Raw genomic sequence first — 17,249 nt, 5'->3', positions numbered from 1 at the left:
ATCTATTGAAAATTGATATTCTTGATTTTTCTTAAAAATTAAGTGGCGACTCTTAAACCAGTCAAATAATATTTTCCTAATAAAACAATGTGCACAAGTAAATAGATACTTATAAGTTAGTCCTCATGATGAGAAAGATTAAAAGAAACAAGTAAAGGGGAAAAGGGATTACAATCTATTTCTAAAGGGCGAACCGATCAACTTGCATGTGTTAAGCATACGACTGAAGTAGCATGATTAGACCTTCTTATTGCATGTTGCATTTTGTGCTCATAGAAAGGGAGAAGGATTGGGTTTTATAACTATATGCTTGAGAGGGTGCGCGACGTCGCTGCCTCCAGCATGCTTCACAAACTCAGCTGGTGAAAGAAAACTTCCATGACATACACACATAATTCTAATCTCTTCTCCCTTACCATACTTGTATAGTATACCATCTATTCTCCTCCCATTAGGACCATCTCCTTTTGTGAAAACACACGGCATGTCGCCCAACGCTTTTGCCTCACTTTCTTGCACTCGACTTCTCGTTGTGTTAGATGGACTAATTTCCACCTCTCCTCCTAGAGTTCTGCTTCCGAAATCTCTACTCTGTAATGATTGGATACTAGAAGGGCTTGCATCAGCTGACCCTGCAAGCAAGGAATGTTTTATTTTCGATGTATTGGAAGAACGAAGAGAAAGCAACAATGGAAGACAAATCGCAGGATCATGGTATACATTTCATGAGTAGTACAAATAATGCAATCATATGTCATAAAACACAAATTATACCATAAGAATCACGTTAGTCTATGATCGTACCTGTTACAGTGGGTTGTTCCGACATGTTTTGCAGAAGATTCTACACGAGAACTTCACAGGAACCTTTGGAAATAGAGAATTGTCTGTTTTCTCTGCTTTGATCATTTTCTTTTTAGAACGAAAAGAAAGTGTCGTTAAAGGAAGGGGAAATGTGTATTTAAACACGGCATCTTTTGTTAAACAACACCTATTTTCCCTTTAAACACCTACATGGGTGACCCTTAATTCAATTATTAACTCCATAACTTAGTTATAACCGCCCTTAGGAGGGAAGTGCGTGAGAAATCACAAAAAATCTAACATGTAAAGTTACTAGACTTTGGAAGATCCCGTCAGCCAAAAACGTAAAGACTCATAAATGACTACTGCTATCAGCTCAACTCCTCCCCGTATCCCATCAGTTGATTCTTTTCTAAAGACTACGTAGGTATAATGAATTAAATCTAATAGTCCAAAATCCAGATTTAAGCACTTAGTACTGGAGAAACTACGGACGTCTAGTCAAATTGGTCACAGCAATTGTAAAATGAGAAAGAGAATTGACTTGTGGTTTCTGTTAATCAGCTACTACAAGTTATGATCATTATATGTTCCAGAAAATGGAATAGGTATATGTGGCCAAAGGAGGCAAGCCAGCTCATAACGAGTGCTTCCACAGCCATAAGATGAGCAGCTAGTTGAGCAGAGGAAGCAGAAGGATATTTGATCGATGACTCCTCGACATAACGGTTGGAATTTTTCAGGAAATTGTACTTGAAATGGAAATTAACAATTGAATATACTTCTGCATGGAAATAAGGGATTGAATAGTATACTGATCCGAAATCTGTTCACAAAATTTAGTTCGATAAAGGCACTTCGGCTTTTTTCTTCCACCAGATGAGACACATCATAAACAAGTTCCCATGATTCATATCTTTAAACACCTAATGATAGTCTTAACACACACGTCGCGGAAAATGACAACACATACCGTTCATGGAACTTTTGGTCAGAAAGAGCCCTATAGAGAAATGCACCTGTTTCAACTTACGAAGATTTTCCATCGATGCAAGCAGCGAACAACTTCAATTTTTATTTAGGTCCATCATCTTGTTTTGCATGGTAAAAAAGAACATCAGAAAGCACATCTTTCTAGCATTTTTGTACGAGCGTTTGCCCCGTACAATGACTAATTAACTTTTGAATCACATCGTTCCACAATTAGCATGTCAAACACCATCTCTAAAGGTCTGCTTGGAAGATCTATCATTGGACAACGTAAGCACGAAGGTTTCATATTCGTACTCAACAGAAAGAGAACTGACCAAAATGGAAATAACAAAAATCCCATGCAGAAACGTATTAAATGAAAATGAGAAGCAAGAAACAAGCAAGTAAAGCCATCAGAAGTTACGATACTATGGGAATGGTAAGTGCTTAGATATCAAAACGTGCAAATCTAAAGGGAACAAGAAGCATCTGATATGATTGAATAATCCACAAAATCTGGTCTGTTTTCTTATATAAACACCTGATAAATTTTAGTACAAAAAATTGTTGAATGTTATCCCCAGCGCGAGATAAAGCTAAAGAACTTCTCAGACTTGAAAGCTAAAGAACTTATTAGACTGAAGTAACCATGCAGAGTCGACTGCGGGATAAAGAAGAGAAATTTTACCATATAAAAGGTTACTTAATGCACCGTGAATTACCTGCAAATTAACTCTCTACCAAGCAACCTACGTTGTTTACTGTGTCTTATGTTTTCCTTTGTCACACCAATAAATATCTTTTTTTCGTCATGTAAAGGTACCTAAGAGATGATAAATGTGCGAGCCAAACTCTCCAATGTCATACTCCTTTCCTGTCATATGACAATGTTTGAATGCCTATGGTGTCTAAGATGTCAAAGCTAATTTTATAGTATATACATAAGATAAGTGGTAGTGAACAAACATTAAATAGTGGTTGAAAATTACTTCCATAGAGAAAAGTCCATATCGCTATATATTAATTTATAGAAACTTCTAACCTACTAGTACTGCATCGAACAACCACGAGAATTAAAAGAAAGGAGTGTATTAATTTGAGCCTAGTTGGTTTATCAACCACACCAACTTGTTTATCTTAAGCATTTCAACAGTTTTTTGGGTACATTATTATTATTATTTTCCATTTCTTAGGATGAAATCTTCTTTGTGGCAACCACAAGAGAGTTCCAAAAGCCGCCTAGACAGTTATTCGCTCTTGCACTTGAAGTCATAATTCTAAAATTCAGAACTTAAAGAATTGAATTTCTAGTTCTATAACTAAGACAGACTAAGAAGTACCTCCAAAATACTCAGACACAAACGACAACTCTTAAGATGTCACCAGTAGAAGGAAGTGCAAATAAAAACATCTCTGGGATCAAGAACATGGCAAATAGTAATTAGAAAGAACACATGCATGTGGGTATGGATAAAAGTAAAAGACAAAAGATATTAAGGATCTTGACAGCAAAATTCAACAAGAAGCACTAAACTTGTTCCACTACAGTAATGTAACATGTGATGACACCCCTATTTAGCCAAAAATAGACTACTCAAAGAAGGATCAAGAATTCAATACCAAAGTAAAAAGTAAAATGTACCACTCCCTCTGTCCCAATTTAAGGGTCTTACTTCACTTTTAGACTCACAAAAAGAGTGCTCTTTCTAGATTTAGTAAGTTTTCCGATTCCAACATTTTACATGGCAAGTTTAACAACACAACTATACATATCTTTAATTTTAAAACAACAAGATCACGCCCAGTCAAACTAAGACGCTGAAATTGGGACGGAGGGAGTACTAGTAACAAAATTGCAATTCTATCTGATTCTCAACTCTAAGCAATTGATTGATTCATCAAAGTTGTAGGAAAAGTAAACAATAGTAACAAAGTAGCATATAGTGAATAAGTAAATCAGTATATATATATATATATATATAAGTTAAACTCATAAATAATTTGTCAATACCTTGTGCAGGTTTGCTTCCAATTCAGATATACTTGAAGAGCAACCACCTTGGGATTCCATTGACCCTTGTGATGCTGGTTTCCTTTTTTCTTGAAAGTAACTTTCTCTCCCTTTTGTCATTGCCATATCATCAGCCCCCAAAGTAGCCAATGTTGGCAACTTACAACCAAACTTTCTTGCAGTAGCCAAGAACTGTTCTTTCTCCAATTTATTATTATTATTACCACCTCTCAAATTCATCTGATCAGTCCCTCTATTTTCATCTTCCATACATTTCTCACCCCTTAAATTCCTCTGTACTTTCTCTGATCTTCTCCTCTTAGCCTCCATCCTTCTCAAACTCTGCAATTCCTTCCTTTTCCTCCATTCTAACTCTGTCTCCACTGGCAATGAAGAAGTTCTCACTAAACTAGGATAATAACTCACTGATTGTGATAATGATGATGATACCACTGCATCATCATCTCTAACTGTTGGCAAACAAGCAGCTATAGAAGAAGACCTCACCAATAAATTTGATGAACTCTTGTCAATACCAAATCTACCACCTAATGACAACCCAAGATTCAACTCATCTTCATTTATATCCTCTACTTTCTCAAGATCAGATTTTTCTGAAATTCCCATAAATCTTTGCAACAAATCCCTTGAAAATCTGCTTGTATCCAATGAAAGATTCTCCATCTCCACTCTACTTCTCCTCTTCCTCTCATCTGCATCACCCATAGTAAAACCACCATACACCAAAAAGAACTATCAAACTCAACTCTTTCCACATGTTTCTGCATTTTTAAACATTTCTTGATCAAATTTAACCACACCCAAATGGAAAAATCTAATCTTTAACTGCATTTTAGCTCCAAGATTAAGTCTTTACACTAAATTTCAAAAACCCCTCATCAAGAATTGCAAAAAAATCAACTAAAGATGTCATACAAATCAAGAAAACTGTTAGCTATGACAAGAGAATGTTGTGTTTCCAGCAAAAGGGTGTCTGGAAAATGAAGAAAACAAGGAACAGAAAATGGAAAAATGGAAGAGTGAAGAAAATGGGGCATGGATTTTTAAGTGTGGAGGGGACAAAGAAAGTAGTATGCAGAGGACAAGTGGCTGAAATTGGTAAGGATGAAGGGTGACACGTGGGTAGGAGTGAATAGCCCCTTTTTGGTGCTGTCTCTAATCAAAGAGCTTTCCAACAGATGGATGTTTTAATTATGTCTATTTTTAGATGTACTCACTCACATGTAACTTTTATATGTAACTTTGATTGATCATATAAATAGTTTTAAAACACCCTCCATTCTTTTTGAAATACTAATTTAAACCCATCTTCTTTATTGGTTTCTAATTTCTAAGTTTCAAATATATTTTTCTTCGAATGTTTTGAGGTGAACAGTCATCTATCAATGCATTTAACTCCATCGATTAGAATAACATTTATTGGATTTCTGCAATCTGAACATGTCCTTTTCTTGAATCTTTGTTTGTAGCATCTGAATGTGTATTCTCTTTTTAATAAGCGAAGATAAACTTCTAATCTCTAAGTAATCAATAATTACGCAAGACAGAAATTATTTAGTTCGATAGAGGTTCATTGATAAAGTGTATAAGAATAATGTTGAATTGAATGTAGTAATGTTTGTGATTCCTCTTTTAATATTGTGTTTCATTTCTTGATATTTCTTTACTAATTGGTGACTTGAAATTAGAAACATCATCAATGAAGTTTGATTGAAAATCGTGATATTTATGATAAAATTTCAGCAAAAGCAAAAATATCAAATATTATTTTCATTATTCAAGTATTAATAAGGAGAATTCAATTGGGACTAAGAAAATATATTAGAGATTTGATTTATTGTCTTTCTTACAAAATAACTACACTTTTTATTCTTTTAAAGAAACTTTTAATTGGGGGATAAGGTGAATTCTAAATATCGTCAAGGAGCAATTTGCAATATCTCACAAGTATGAGAGAGAGAAAAATGTTGTACACACTTGTCAAATAATGAAGAGAGACAACACGAAAGATTGACACGTGTCAATGAGGATCTTTTTGTTTTATTTTCTCTTTATTGTTTTTTAATAACATTTAGGATGAGCTGTCAATAAAAGAAGGGAAAAGGGGTCAGTCCTTTTCGAATAATTTGATGCTTTTCCCAAAATGGGGTTTTATTTATTTTTAATTATAAAGAAAGTGTTTTTTGAGTACTACTCAGCATGGCATGACACGTGGTTGATAATGTTTTTTCACTATTTGGTCAAATTTAGGATATTTTTAGTAAGAAATACACCATCCAAAGCAATGCTCATGTTTGAACGTAAATTTATTGAGATAATATCTAAGATGATCATTCAATTAAAGTGTTTTTTTTTTTTCAGAAAGTCACTTAATTTTGAGTTTTTGTTTTTTAGAAAGTCACTCAACTCTTTTTTATAACCTCAAAGTCATTCAACTATGACTTCTTCTTTCTAAAAGTCACTCAACTATTGATTTTTCTCTCAGAAAATTACTCAACTAGTTTATAACTTCAAAGTTACTCAAAGTATTTTAGTTAGAAAGTCACTCAACTTACTAGTAATCCTAGAGTTGAACATTGGAATGCCTTAATTCGTCTTATAAGATATCTGAAGGGTATGATTAATGTTGGCCTACATTATTCTACTTTTTCAGCTGTTCTTGAAGGCTATAATGATGCTACTTGGAATTCTGATCCGAATGACTCTAAATCTATTACTGCTTGAATTTTCACTTTCGTTGGAGCAACGATCTCTTGAAAATCGAAGAAGCAGACATGTATTACTCACTCAACCATGGAGTCAAAATTTATAGTTATGTCTTTAGCTGGAGAATTGATTGGCCGCGATCTATGCTGATAGATATTCCTTTGTGGAGTAAGTCAGTACCACCTTTAACTATCTATTATGATAATCAAGCTCCTATATTTCGGGCTTCAAGTGATTGTTACAATGGCAAGTCGAGACAAGTTTGTCTCAACAATCATGTGAGAAGATGATTCAAGGAAGGCATAATATCGCTTCAATATGCAAAGTCCAGGTTTAATTTAGCAAATTCTTTGTCTAAATGGTTAAGCAAATAGTTAGTGGTGAAAACTTGTAATGGGATGGGAATAAAACATGTTGTAAGTTAATTGTACTTTATGGTAACCCTACCTAATGATGTAATCTGGGGTTCAAAGGAAAAAACAAGTAAAGTTACAATTATGAAGCACATCAATAAATTAAATTCCCATGTTTAAAATAAAATAAAATAAGTAGACGTGCATGATTGAGATTTTTTCTCTTAATAAATTTATAAGACCGATCTCGATTGGAGTTAGTAAGGGACCTCTTGATAAGTTTATCAATATTCCTACTAAAGAGAAGGATGATATTATATTCTCTTAATAAATCTATAAATCGATTTCGATTAGAGTATGTAGGAATACTCTTGATAGAATTTACCGATACTTTGTTGTAAAGGAGGATGAGATTAATTTCTTTTAATGAAATTTATAGACTATTTGGTTAGAGTATGCAAAATTACTCTTGATGAATTCACCGTACTAAGTGCGAAGTGAAGGTCACTTCAATAAAATTTTAACAGGGAATCTTAAAGCAGTTAGCTAAATGGATTCAGTACATATGGCCATAAGCAATGGCGGAGTAAGAATTTTCAGTAAGGGGGTTCAAAATCTGTAGAAATATATACAATAAATAGTCGAAGGGGATTCGATATCTACTATATATACATAAACAATTATTTTAACCATGTATAAATAGTATAATTTTCCACCGAAGAGGATTCGGATGAACCTCTATGTAACATCTCGCACCTAGAAACGACTATAAAGAGTTTAAAATATGAAAATATTGACTTTTGGAGAGAATAAGGAAATCTAGAAATTTTGTCTAAGTTAAGAAAGTGAGTTTTGGCCATTTTCAAACGGTCATAACTCCTATCTCAGGATGAGTTAGGAGTAGATCTTGATATGGTTGGAAATCCCTTGGAGAGATCTTTCCAACGCCGCCAAGTTTGCGCGATTTCGACAATGTATGAGTGAGTTATGCCTTTCAGAAGTTGGGTTGTTGGATTGAGGAAAGTCCCAATCCGGATTTAGGGAAGGGCCAAGTAGTCTTTTCTCTAATTAATTTCCTAATTCATTTTTAGGGATTTATTAGGGTAAAAACATGACTTAATTCAGTTTTGGAAGATAAGAATACGCTTAGGGCTTGGAGAAAAGAGAAAAGAATAAAAAAAGGGAGAAAAGCCAAGATTTTGCCAAGAACATCAAGCGTTTGGAGTGGAATTCGTCGGGGGTGATCCCTATTAAGGTATGTGAGATTTTTTCATGTTGGGTTAGTTCACCCACACACCAACTTGTTTCAATTCAGCGATTTGGAGTTGTTTACATGTTAAGAAGTGAAGTTCTTGAAGAACATTGTTGAATTCTTGTTGATTGATTGTGGATTGCCTAGTGTTGATTTGATTCGTGTTTCCGGGTTGTTTCGAGTTAAATCTATTGGTTATTGAGGGTACTAATGATCCTAAGTGTTTGGGGAAAGAACCATAGAAGTTTAGAGGGTTTAGAGATGATAAATGAAGGAGAAAAGTCAGAGTTTGCTGGGCAAGGGGTTGTGGCACCGTGCCTCTCACACTTCAGAGTCTGAAGTTTGGCCTCTGGGGCGACGTGCAAGCCAGAGCGCCACAACTTCACCTCTGAAGTTTGTGCTCTGGCGCCCCACGCCTTTCAGAGCGCCAAGGACGCCAATTCACCCCATTCTTCCCCCATCTTTTCGTACTAGTTTCTAAGTGATGTACCTATGTTTCCTAGTCAATTCCAACACTCTAAAGTACATCTAAACATCATGAAATCATCCATAAACATGAGATCATGAACCTTGAATCCATAATTCAATTCAAGAAAAGTTAACATCAAAGTCAAAGAAGTTAAGAGTCAAGTTTAATAGTTAAGAAGTAAGTCAAAGCAAAGTTTCTTAAAATTTTCAAGAGTCTTTAACAATGTTTTAAATTCATTTTAAGACTCAAGTTTTCAAGTTAAGCAAAGAGTAAAGAGTTGAGTTCATTTCTCAAAAGTTATAAGGGAACTAAGTATTCCCTAAGAGTTTATAAATGTTTTTACACATTTGAGCAAGAAAAGGGAACATCGATTTTAAAAGAGTTTTAAAACTAAGTTTTGAGTAATTATCTCAATTCAAAGAAAGAGTTTTGTTTTCTACAAATATATGAGCTAAGTATATTTTGGGAGTAGTATTGAGCACCGATATGGAGATGCGAGTTCATATTAACTCAAGTCTCCATAAACCATGTAGTCATCATGGGTAGTAAATGATCATACTTTTTAGATGACTCTTTAAGATGTTTTTAGCATAGATTAGTAGATCCACTAAGTTAAGCGTTCTATATAACGGCAAAGTATAAAACAGTTCTGGCAGCGTGGGCAAGACGTTGTATCACCACTTAGGCTCCTAGTGGTGGTTTTCGGTTAGAGAATCTCCCACAAAAGTTATATTACTTTTATATTTAAGTAAAGTTGAGTTTGTTATTGCTTTATCTTTAACGAACTAAATTGTTTACACTATTTTACAAGTTTTATATATATATTGCATGTGTCTTATTGCTTTATATTAAGTTCAGTTGTTCATGAGTTAAACAGAGCCAATGTAAGTATTCTTTTGTACTCCTTTCAAGCTGAAGTTGTTGTTTAGCTTTCCAACTCGCATATTTGTACATTCAATGTACTGATACCAGTTGGCCTGCATCTTATTATGATGCAGACACAGGTAACTAGGATCAACATCCAGCACGCCGTTGATCCAGTTGAGCACTCCAGAGTCAGTGGTAAAAGCCTCATTGCATTCTGAAGGACTCTGTTATTTCGCTTTTCTAGTTTTGCTTTATTAGGATGTTGTGGGGTCTGTCCTAACATCCATCTCAGTGTTATAGAGGCTTCATAGACAGTCAGACAGTTAGTATTGAGTCTTTCATCTATGTATTTGCAGATATTTTGTTTTGAGACATAAGTTGTCATTTTGGCTAAGATATTATCATTTAAACTATTGTTTCGAGTTTATTCTGTTGAGTTAAGTCTTCCGCTGAGTTAAGTAAGCCAGGCCAAGGGTCCACTTGGGGCCAGCGATGGTCTCTGAGTGCCGGCCACGTCCAAGGTGTAGGCTCGGGACGTGACACTCTGGCTCCGCCCCTGGCCATAAGGTGTCAAAAGATTTTGATTTTCACTGGAATAATGATATATCCGTGGAGTATTTTTCTATTTCATTCAATGAACCACTTAGTTCAAGATTCGTTCACTAAGTAGTTAATGATTTAGAAAGCCTTCACTAGCTAATGGTTCAAGTCCAAAAGACACTATTATATATTGATGCATGTTGCTAGATTAATGTCTCAAAATATTTTTTGAATTTTTCCAAGATAAAATTTCTTGAAACAAGTGGGGGATTGTAAGCGTTAGTGTTTCAATTAATTTTGAAATAAATTCATCCGTTAAAAGTTTAATTTTGCTTGTTTTAATTATACGTTATAGATTTTTTGAAAGATAAGTTTTCTTTTCAACTCAGGAACCTATAATAAATACAATTTAATTTAAGTCGTTTCAATTCATGAACCTATAATAATTATTTTATTTTGTTAAGATTAAGAATCTCGTTAATTAATTAATAATAATTCGTCTTATTCTAATTTTGGCCAAATTCACCCAATTGCCTCAATTGGTCGAAATAGCAATTAAAGTGGTCAAATCCTAAATGAACTGTTTTTTAAATCCTCAAACCTTCTTCTTTCATACCCATATTAAACCCAATTACTGCAGCCCAAATCAGTCTTAAACCCCAGCCCAATTCCATACAGCAGCCCACTAAAAAACCAACCCAATACCCCGTCTGACGATGGAGTCTTGGGTTCTCAGCTCGTCGTTTTAGTTCGCTGCTCGGCGAAAGGAACTTTTGGACTTTACAAAAGTTCGATTTATACGGTAGCAGCAGCAAGGAGCATTTAGGCCTGGGGCCTAGATTCTCGCTATTTATTATTGTTATATTATCTCGTGTTCTTATTATATTTTGGAAATGCTAACCTTTATTAATTTAGATGAATTCTTGGGGAGATATTTTTATTTTGTTATTCGAGTTTTTAAATTTCCAAAACCTGGCAATTTAAGCTTATTAGAATAACTTAAGAACCTTTCATGTTCTTTCATAATTATTGAAAAGCTTTGAGTCCATGTTTATAAGTTTGAATTAACTATTTAGTTGAAATTTTTTACTAGGATAAATTGTTAAGTTTCTTAAATCCAATTAGTTTTTTTAAAAAAAAAAAAACTAACTTAGGACTTTGGTAAGAATGACTTAAGGATTTTCTTATATCCTTTCATAGTTGTTAAACAAGGTTCCTTTAATACATGTTTATGAGTTTGAATTAATTGTATAGTTCAAAATTAGTTTCATCCTTTTCTGGCTCGATAGCCTTCAAAACCAACACGGAAACTGTCCGTTCCACAAAATCTATATTTGGTAAGATCACTTAAAAGTGATTGAAAAGCTTGATGAGTGCTTTGATTGGTAAGATCACTTAAAAGTCTTTTGAGATGAAAGTAACATATGACTTGATACGTATTTGTCTTACTAATCTACTAGTAATTAGCTAGTCTTAATCATAATGTATGAGTCAACACTTTTTGTTTATCAAAATGTATATTTGAAGTATATTTTAGTAATAAAATATTAAGTTGTTGTACAGACAAATATTTGTTAAGTAAATGTTTATATTCATGCCCTCAAAATTTAGTTTTTTTATGTACTTTTTTTTTGTGATTTACAATTACAAAATTTCTAGTTTAAGTAGAGCTACAAAATTATTTTGTTTTACGGAAAATCAATATATTACTGAATGAAAGTAAAAAAAATCATAAAATGATTAAGTCAATACACAACTCAATTTGATATCAAACCCATCGATATCTTAATGATTGGCTGGTGAATTAGTGTATTAAAAAGTTAAAATTTGATAAGTCAAATCATTAAGTATAATTATCTGTCTAACCGATCTTATAAGTCGCCCTAGCTAGCACGAGTAGGATTCGTGGCCTCTCTCCAACCTTACTCTTGATGCTGGATTGAAGATAATCCTTTTAAGTTATTAAAGCTAGATTCATGAGTGTATGTGTATTGTACTCACTCCTATTTCTGTTATCTTTTTTGGTGTAGATTTTAGTTTGAGTATTCCTTGTGGTGGTTGATCCGATCTAGCGGATCAAGTTATTGCCGGAATTGTGTTGAGATTCTACTTTCTGGAACTTTCTGGATCGTCATTTGACTCTATGTATCATTTACAGTCTTTACTTTTACTTCAAAGATTAGAAATGTATTTCAAATTTTAATAATGTTGTAGATCTTCTTTAATGCTTATGATACTATATTTTGAAAATTATTTATTGTATCTTGTGATTTTCCTTCCTTTATTGCCTTACTCTTGATGTTGGATTGGATTTAAGATAAATATACAAAAATCTTGTGATCGAAAAGTTGCCGACCTAAAACATTGTGTTAGTGTGACACTTTGAAAATAATAATTTAACGTCTAAATTCCATGTTTTCGGTGAATAGACCACACAAATATCTATACTATAGTTCATGACAAGAATCGACATAAATATAGAAAAATTAGATTGAATTAAAATAATTTATTTCTTTAGTTTTTAGATTTGACATCGATATATTTTTGAAAATTTGATTTGATTTCTTGGTTTGTAACAATTAAATCATTTAGGAAAAATTACTATAGTTCAAGATAAGAATAGACATAAATTCCTTTCTGATTTTTTTTTTTTTCGTAATTCTAATTTAAATATTGGAGAGATTCTTAAATTTTGCCTTTGTGGGAGTCATATACCATAGGTAAAATAGGCTATAGGAATGAAAAGATATGAAAAGTACAGGCCTATTTAATATTTTGTTGCTCCTTACATGACTTGGATACGTATTTGTCTAAATAATTTACTAGCTAGCTAGTCTTAATATAATGTACGAGTCTTCATTTCTTGTTTATCAAAATGTATATTTGAAATATATTTTAGTAATAAAATATTAAATTGTCATACGGGTTAGTATTTGTTGAATAATTGTTTGTGTTCATACACCCTCAAAATTTATTTTTTCATTGTGATTTACAACTATAAAATTACTAGCTTAAGTAGAACTAGAAAAAATATTATGTTTGATGGGAGATCAATATATTAGTGAGTGAAAAAAGAAGATAAATCCGTCGATATCTTATTAATTGACTAGCGAATTAACATATTAAAAAATTGATATCCGATAAGTTAAACCATTAAGCATGATTATTCGCCGGATCAATCCTATAAGTGTCACGATCCAAAAATCAGGCGTAATGGCGCTTTCTTATTTCACCAAGGCATGTCAACCTAACGATCCAAAAAATGCAGAAATAGTAACAAAATAAAGGACTAAACATAAGATGAACATTCAGAACTTATAATATAACTTAAACACCCCCAAAATCTAGTGTCACATGTATAAGCCTCTAAGTATTACAATAAAATCAAAGGAGATACAAGTCTGAATATCTCCAAAATAAGGAGATATATAATAAGGAAATACGTGACGTTTGCTGAGAAGACGAGAACCTACCTCACGAACTCCAAAAAATAAGCCTCGAACGAAGGTGAGAGAGAGAAATCAAGACGATTCAGGCTCGTAACCTACACAAATGTAGAAAACAAGGGAGTGAGTATCAACACAACAACGATTCTCAACAAGCATCCCTAGCTAATTCTAAATAAGGAAATACTTAATACAAGTACTCTAACACAACATCCGAACCTCCACAAACTACAACCCGCATAGAAATCAGAACCAAGTCATCCTAACTAGTGCACAAGTAGTGGGACAACACAATGCAACACACCATAGATCATAAATCAGAAACTCCATAACATCATCACAATATTTACTATTGAATTAACCACGAACATAGCAATTTACTCGTAAAGATAATGAATGATAATGGAGTGCAATGCAATGCAGTGCGAATATCAAGTAGAGTGATATATGTATGTCCTATTGTCACACATGCGCTGAATATCAGATTGAGATCCATGAAGGATATATCACTCCATGTAACTATCGCGACGCATGACACGTCCGTCAAATATAGTATCAATCAGCGCGCATGACACAATTCTCGAAGTAGTAACAACCATGACATGTGGCACATTCCTTGAAATATGGTACAACCGCTTTGTTTCTCTTTTCTCATTACTTTCACAAATGTCCATCACACAATGTTTCAGAACCAATGCAAATAGGCATGTTCATATATATATATATATATATATATAATGAGAGGATGATGATTTCACATCAATAGCCAATCCTACGTACAGAAAACATCGCATATACAATAAAAATGAGTTAATATAATCATCCAAGGCACGCACGGTATATCCTATATTGCAACATCAATGAATTCATTTTCCTACACAATCTTTAATAATATTTGGATAAACATTTGATAAGAGGTGTAATATAAGATGACCTTCACCAATTCTCATTGTCCCCAATCACACAATAAGGCATACAAGGTTGAATATACTTAACAAAAGGTTAAAGAGGTCTACTTAACTTAAAAGAGAATGAAATCAACTCGGTACTTGGATCTTTCCTCTACGATGAGCCTCCGAATTCACAAAATCTAATCAAATAAAGAATCTCAATAAAAATCATGAATAACAACACTCATAAAGTTGATTTTGAAAATTGAGTTCAAATCAATCCAAAAAGTCATTCTCGAGGGCTATGGGTAAATCTGATTTTTTTTAATATAAAATTAAAATATCCAAAGTTTTTGAAACTCATTGTTGAAAACCGTATTGAAACACAAGTTGAAACCAAGTGTAAATCATCATTTTTCTTAAAATCCAAGTTCAAGAGAAAATTCACAAAGTTTGAATCTAAAATGAGTAATTAGGTGATCAAATCATGTGATAAATAATGATAATGAAGATGAGAAGTTAAAATAATTTTCCCGACCGATGAATCTCAAAAATCTCTTTAAAATTGCCTCAACTAAGCTCCCAAAGTCTAACAATGATGAAATGGGGGTAAATGCCCGACTTTGAAAAATAATTCTGCCCAGGTTACTTACTCATCGCGACCGTGTTCCACACTACACGATCAAAATGAAGAACAAAAAGTCTAACTCATTAATGCATGACCCTCGAATAACTCACTAGGACACAAATTTAAGATCTTCTTGACCTTAAACTAACTTTCACTCAAAATTATCAAATTTCCCTCGAAGCCTCTGAAAATTCAACCACACTGTGACCTAAAATCATCCCTCGGATTTAATAGTGTCGTTGGAACTCCGAACAGTGATTAAAGTTAATTCTTGACCTAAATACACTTAAACTTACAATTCAAGAGCTCAAATTCACTTGAAGACTTCAAAACTAAAAAACGCTAACATTCCTAGATCAAATTATCCATTGTGAAGGTGATACGCTAACTAAATTTCATTTCAAGACTTGTAGTTCTGATTGTTGACAAAAATTCACTTTTAATAAATTAAAGTCTTCAAAATTCTAAAGCTTCCGAAAATCACAATTTTTTTATCTGATTTCAAAACAAAATGTGTAAATTGACCAAACATAGCACAAGACTACTATTCAGAGATAAAAAACAATATTATTTCGAAAAGGGAAAAGAGTCTGATATATCTTTCAACTTTGTCATTTAGTATACCCCTCGTTATGAAAATGGTTCATATATACCCCTAATGTTATACAAATGGCTCACATATACCCATTTTCTCTAACGAAAGTGAAAAAATTAATTTTAGTTTAATTTTTAATTATTTTTAAAATAATATTTATAATCTATATGAGGTATATATGGTCCTCCTCACACATATATTTTTTGACTTTTTTGTTTCAACGACTAATTTAAATTTATTATTTTAGTGGTCAAATATATTTATGTTTCACTAATTTTCTTGTAAAATTTATTATAGATTCCCCGATTTTTTATACAAATACAAAAACTAAATTACAATATCGTTGAAAAAATAGTTTTAAATTATAATATAGCCACAATAATAAATATATGTATGAAAAAAATTAAAATATACGTACGCTGACTTTGCTAGAAGAAACATACATACCTATTTATGATTATTTTTTTAAAAATTAAGAGTCAAAAATATAAATTTAAAACTAATTTTTCACTTCCATTAGATGAAGAGTATATATCTGAGCTTCTTTTGTAGCAGTAAAGATATATTTGATCCATTTATATAACGATAAAGATAATATATAAATCACTTTTCCTAATAAGAAGGAAAAATTATCTTTAAATAACAAATTCTTTTTTAAAATATAAGCCGCCCTTACGATACTTCTAAAAAGTTTTTGTGATAGAAAAGCTGCCGACGAAAAACATTATGTCAGTACAATACTTTTAAAAAGATATTTTAAAAGTATTTGAGTATAGACCACAGAAATATTTGTACTATAGTTTAGGATCGACACAAATATATATTTTTTTAAAAATAATCATATTTTGTTTTTAGGTTTGGCATTGATATTTTTTTTAATTGTTTTTTGGTTTTTAGGGTTTTGCACAAAAAAATTACTGTAGTTCAAGATAAGGATAAACATACATATAAAAAATTAGGTTGAATTGCATTAATTCAATTCTTTAGTTTTTAGGTTTGACATTGATATTTTTTAAAAAAAAATTTGTTTGATTTCTCAATTCATAGTAATTAAATCATTGATGAAAAAAATTACTGTAGTACAAGATAGGGATAAACATAAATATCAAAAAATCAGATTTAATTGAATTTATTCAATTCTTTAGTTTTAGGTTCGGCATTGATATTTTTTCAAAAAATGGTTTGATTTCTCAATTCGTAGCAATTAAATTATTAATGAAATTTTTTTATTGTAGCTCAAGATAATAATATACATAAATATCGAAAAATCAAGTTGAATTGAACTAATTCAATTCTTTAGTGTTAGGTTCGACATTGATGTCCTTTAAAAAATAATTGATTTGATTTCTCAATTTGTAGCAATTAAATCATTGGTGGAATTTTTTTACTGTAGTTCAAGATAAGCACATGCATAAATATCAAAAAATAATGTTGAAAATCAATTCAATTCTTTAGTTTTTAGGTTCAGCATTGATATTTTTTAAACTTTTTGGTTTGATTTGTCAATTCATAGCAATTAAATCATTGATGAAAAATTGTTATAGTTTAAGATAAGGATAGACATAAATATAGAAAAAAATCAGGTTGAATTAAATTAATCAATTCTTTAGTTTTTAGGTTCAGCATTGATATTTTTTCAAAGTTTTTGGTTTGATTTTTCATTCGTAGCAAAAAATTACTGTAGTTTAAAAAATC

General features: G+C 32.2%; 1 protein-coding gene and 1 pseudogene across 1 annotated transcript in view; both read right to left on the bottom strand.

Moving 5' to 3' along the window:
• LOC125828141 (uncharacterized) overlaps window positions 1-17,249 on the bottom strand; it is a 192,665-nt gene that overhangs the window by 68,352 nt on the left and 107,064 nt on the right. The window lies entirely within an intron of this gene.
• Window positions 234-4,804, bottom strand: LOC125828157 (ninja-family protein AFP3-like; annotated as a pseudogene).

The sequence above is a fragment of the Solanum verrucosum genome, unplaced genomic scaffold (assembly GCF_900185275.1).
Source record: "Solanum verrucosum unplaced genomic scaffold, falcon-dt-bn FXZP01000053.1, whole genome shotgun sequence".
NCBI classification, from domain to species: domain Eukaryota; kingdom Viridiplantae; phylum Streptophyta; class Magnoliopsida; order Solanales; family Solanaceae; genus Solanum; species Solanum verrucosum.
This window is presented reverse-complemented; position numbering and strand designations above follow the sequence as displayed.